The sequence below is a fragment of the Macrotis lagotis genome, chromosome X (assembly GCF_037893015.1).
Source record: "Macrotis lagotis isolate mMagLag1 chromosome X, bilby.v1.9.chrom.fasta, whole genome shotgun sequence".
Taxonomy (NCBI): Eukaryota; Metazoa; Chordata; class Mammalia; order Peramelemorphia; family Peramelidae; genus Macrotis; species Macrotis lagotis.
In genome coordinates this window covers 44,700,965-44,705,693 of record NC_133666.1, presented here as the reverse complement: position 1 = coordinate 44,705,693, position 4,729 = coordinate 44,700,965, and the positions used below count along the sequence as shown (strand labels likewise).

Below are 4,729 nucleotides of genomic sequence, written 5' to 3'. Positions count from 1 at the left end.
GCTCCGGGGCGCCGGTCCCTGGGAGCCCTAGCACCCCCGGGCCCCCCGGGCGCCAGGAGCCCAGAGGAGGCGCCCCTCTAGCCCCCTGGGCGGGTTTGCTGCAGTGGGGATGAGGGGCTCCAGGGCCAGACGCGGGTTTGCAGAGTGCCCCCCCTCCCCTCCTGCCTGGCGCAATACTCTCTAACAAAGACTCCCGTTCAGCCATTACACTCGTCCGCGCCAGGGGGAAGGGAGAAAAAAAGTGAAAATCGCCCCCCGATCGGCCCTCAAACACTCCCCAAGGACTCCAGAGCGGCAGAGAAGGGGCTTCCGGGGGGGGAGAGAAAAGCGAGGGGCCCCCTCGGGCCCCGCACACCTCTCCACAGCCAGCGAGCCACTACGCTGCCCCCCCCACTCCGACTGCTGCCTGCTTTCTCCCAACGCCAGCCATGTTAATGTCCAACAGCACAAGAGGAGAGCGCGAGGGGGGACCTTTTGGGGGCACCACCGGGGGATCAGGGCTTCCCCCCGCGACCAGAAGGATGAGGGAAGAGGCGAGGAAGAGGAGGCGACGCTGGGCGTGCCTCGGGGAGCCCTCCTTAGCGGGACAGGAATCCGGGCTCAGGAGGAGGGTACCCCTCCTCTCCCCCCCCCCCGGCTGTCCCCGTTCCCCCTCCACCCCAAGCGGCCCCGACAGCTCGCAAGCTTTAGCCTGTCAGATGCCATGTTCATGCCGAGGGCTGGGGAGCGTGGCCCCCCGCTCCGGCCCCCCCAAGCCCCCGACACGGCGCTCGGCTGGCTGGAGTGAACAGTTAAGTTTGCTCCGCTGGCCGGCAGCCCGCCCCGCCTGGGGAGCCCGCACTGCGCCCCGACTCCGGCGAGCCGGCTCGGGGCACCTCCTGGCCAAACAACTCGTTCCCCCCACTCCCCCGGAGGCATGCTAAGAGTTAGCAGCGGGGGAGGGCCGGCACCAGCCATGTTCCTCCAGGCAGCAGAGCCCCTCCGGAGCGCTGTTCTGGCCCGCAGAGACCAGGGGGCAGAGGGGAAGGGGTGGGGGCGGCGCGGACACCGCATCGGCACCCCCGCCGCCCCCCAAGGCCGGCCCGAGACCCAACACCCCGCCAAGCAGCCCGCGCGGAGCCCGGAGCCCGAGGCGCCGGGCAAAACCGCTGCTCCAGCTGGGGAGAACAGCTGGATGGGAGGGCTGGCTCTCCCGCCCCGTGGCCCGGACTGCCCGGGCAGCGGCCGAGGCAGGGGGCCGCGGGCAGCAAGCCGGGACCCGGGAAGCAGAGGCGCAAAAGTTTCAACACCTGGATCTCTGCTCCCGGGCCGGTCCGAGAAGAAAGGCTGCAAAGGGACCCGGAGAGGAGAAGAGAAGAGAAGGGAAGGGGAAGGGGAAGGGGGGAGGAGCGCGGAGGGGGGAGGATCGCGGCGGCGCCGGCAGCAAAGTTGGGCAGGAGCGCCGGGGCCGGGCCGCCGGCGCCGGAGAGCCGGAGCGGGCCGGGCCGGGCGGGCCGGGCGGCGGGGAGCGAGGCGGCGCGGGGCGGCGCGGAGCCAGGCGGCGGGAGCGGGCTGTGCAGAACCTACCTGTATTGTTCGCTAGTCTGGGCAGCGCAGGGCACGACGCTCGGCTAAGCACTCCCCCAACCTCGCGCTAGCTGACTCCACGAGAGCCGCCTGATTGGCTAGCGGGCTCCGCCGTTTAAAACAGCCTCCTCGCCCGGCCATTGGCCGGCCCCCTCATGCATATGCATGAGGCCCGGCCGCTGATTGGCCCCGCTCCCTTGGGCCATTCATTCAAAAAGAACAACCCGCCGGGGCTGGAGGCCTGAGAGGGGAGTGATGGAGGGGAAGGAGGAGGAGGAGGAGGAGGAGGAGGAGGAGATGATGATGCAGGAGATGGAGGAGATGGAGGAGATGAGGAGGAGGAGGAGGAGGAGGAAGAAGAAGAGGAAGAGATGGAGGAGATGGGGGACATGGGGGAGATGAGGAGGGAGAGGAAAAGATGGAGGAGATGGGGAGGGAGATGGGGAGGGAGACGGGGAGGGGGACAGAGGTGAAGGAGGTGATGCTGATGCTAAGTTGCAGCAGGAAACCCTTACTGGAACCCAAGTGAAGGGGGGGTTCCCTGCTCTGACCGAGCACCCCTTGTCTCTTTCATCCGGGCATCCCAGCCAGCCACTACCCTGGTCCACTCGGACCCCCAGTCCAGTGTCCCGACAGCATCCATCCTCTCCGGGCTCCGTCTCTCCTCTGCATCCCTCCACAGCGAACAGCTGCAGCCCACTGTTAAGCGAAAAGTTTTCTTGCCATTCCCAACATGCATCTTTCTCTTCTCTTACCTTTGCGGCAGTTCAGATCTGGCGCCACTGAGGGGCACGAGACAGTGAGATCAGATGCGCAAGCTGTCTGACAGCTCTACGAGAGACGCCCGAGATCCGTGACTCGCAGTCTTGGGACCCCCATGGCCCCGCACCCCGCGCTTGCCTAAACCACCAGGGCCTGCACTGATGACCGGGTTCCTACTGATTTTCAGAGTTTTCAAAACCGAAAATCACATTGGATCCGGGAGAAGAGAGTAAGTAAGATTTCTCGCAAACTGGTAAAAGAGAACACATCAGATCAGTGGTGGAGCCGAATATGAGGAGAGGCGAGGGGCAGTGGTTATTCTCCCCCTACCCACCCCCAAAAGAAATCCCTTTTCAATAGCACAGTCAGCTACTTCGGAGATCCACTCAGTGGAAAGAAGTGCCACAGAAAAACTTGCCAGATACTCGATTCTGGAACCAGGACCGAGTTTAGGGTGTCCCAAGAGAGCGTCCAGAGAAAGGAAAAAGTTTGCACTTGGGTCTGCCCCAGAGATCCCTTGTTCCCCCATCTAAGCAGCCTCCCAAAGAAAAGTCACAGTTCTGAAGGAACAGTCATCGATCAGCAGGAACAAACCAAGAGACACCGCAGGCCACTTGGGGACTCCCAACTCCCCCGAGCCAGAGCTTGGGGTCCTCTCGTTAGAGTCCCTATGGGGACTTCAGCATGGTCATAAATCTCCCTCATTTCAGAGCAAAAGTGATTTCCAGTCAACTTAGTCTTAGTTGGGGGTTCCCCCAATTCAGCCCTGAATCTCCTGCCTCTGCGACTTTGCACCATCTGTCCCTCCGACCGGGAATGCCTTCCTATGGTACCCTATGAGAATCTCTGTTCCCTTTGAAGGGTCAGTTTACATTCCTTCTCCAGAGAAGATATTATCTGTTAGTGTTTGTTTTCTCCTCTTCCAATTATCCAACACATAGCTGTTTACCTGTCGCATCTCACTCTCCAGAAAAATCTAAACCTCTGGAGGACTACAAGTGGCTTTCCGTGTTACTTTGGGATGTCTTCCCCAGGATCAGTTGACCTGACTAAGAGGATTCCTGGCCTTCCATTCTCTTCAGTGCTACGAGTTTGAGGCATCACAGAAACATAGGCAGGTGTTCAGGTCCATCTACTTTAAGGCATCTCTGCCAAATTATTCAGCTTGGGAACTAACAGTTGACAGACACAACAGGCTGGGAAACAAGTTTGCTTCTCCAGTGGGAATACCAAGGGAATACCAACAGTACCTCGGAGACAAAGGGATCTTGCTCGAAATAAACTGCAAATAAACAACATATAGAATAAAAACCAAAAAAAAATGTTGTTTGTAGAAGTTTCCAGGTTAAGGTGAGCCTAATTGCATTCTATGAGGAACCAAATTTTGGCATAATTGAATTTTAGGCTTTCCCTGATTGAGGGGAAATGACATCAAGTTCCTGTTACTGCTGATGGCTACACTCTCAAACTCCTAAAGGAGTAGTCCCCTTTATGCAATATCAGATATCCTGAAAGGGATATCTAATCTCTAAGCAAATCTGAAGGAGTCCTGCAATTACAGAAATCCTATACCTGTAGCAGAGAATACTTTTATTTATTTTTATTTTTTTTAGGTTTTTGCAAGGCAAAAGGGGTTAAGTAACTTGCCCAAGGCCACACAACTAGGTAATTAAGTGTCTGAGGTCAGATTTGAACTCAGCTCCTGACTCCAGGGCCAGTGCTCTATCCACTGCAACCCAGCTGCCCCGAGAGAATACTTTTAAAAAGTGATTAAACTTCCCTTTTTTGATTTCCCAACATCAAGTTCAGGAATACCAATTACCCAGACATTTACAATACCTTTCTCCCTAGAGGATACCCTCAAGTCAATGGGTTGCTGGTCAGGAACCCGGACTACCCAAATGAGAAAGAGGCTAAAACAAGATTATATGGGCTCCATAGGGAGATTTTTCCCTCCCACTCCCAATCTCCTGGTAGAAGAGGGAGGTGCAATATTGAAAGTGTCTGACCTCAGTTTAACTAACTAGCAAGGGGTTCTTGGTAGCTTGGAAGGGACCTGAGAGACAATACAGCCAGGGAAACTGGTGGGGTGGGCAGGGAGGAAACTCCTATCCCTGGAAGGAGTGGATGGGAAGAACCAGGCTGTGGTTGGGGAAAGATTCCCATCTCTGAAAGGAGTGGATGGGGAGAACAGTGCTGGATCCTATCCTTAAGCAACTAAGTGGGAATTCAAAGAAAGAACCCAGTGGAACAAGGATAGAATGCAAGAATCCACTAAATGGTCCCCAAGTTCTGTCTATCTTCTAAATTATATAAAGCCCCTATATCTTCCCTGCTCCCAAATTGTTTGGTTCCGGGTCAGGGATGGGGTTAACTGATTCTAGCAGAGGGACAAAGTGAG

At 57.1% G+C, this 4,729-nt stretch overlaps 1 protein-coding gene and 1 long non-coding RNA gene across 3 annotated transcripts in view; one reads left to right on the top strand and one right to left on the bottom strand.

The window, feature by feature from the left end:
* HMGB3 (high mobility group box 3) overlaps positions 1–1,654 on the bottom strand; it is a 35,596-nt gene extending 33,942 nt beyond the window's left edge. The window contains exon 1 of one of the 2 annotated variants that reach the window (XM_074204268.1): positions 1,567–1,654. The gene's annotated coding sequence lies outside the window, so the exon portion shown is untranslated. Of the gene's footprint in view, positions 1–1,289; positions 1,337–1,566 lie in introns of those variants that run through there. The other variant, XM_074204270.1, reaches the window with a different exon arrangement.
* Positions 1–4,494, top strand: part of LOC141500798 (uncharacterized) — a 28,361-nt gene extending 23,867 nt beyond the window's left edge. The window contains exon 6 of the long non-coding RNA XR_012472042.1: positions 2,333–4,494. This is a non-coding gene — a long non-coding RNA (uncharacterized LOC141500798). The remainder of the gene's footprint in view (positions 1–2,332) is intronic.
* Positions 4,495–4,729: the final 235 nt, after the last annotated feature.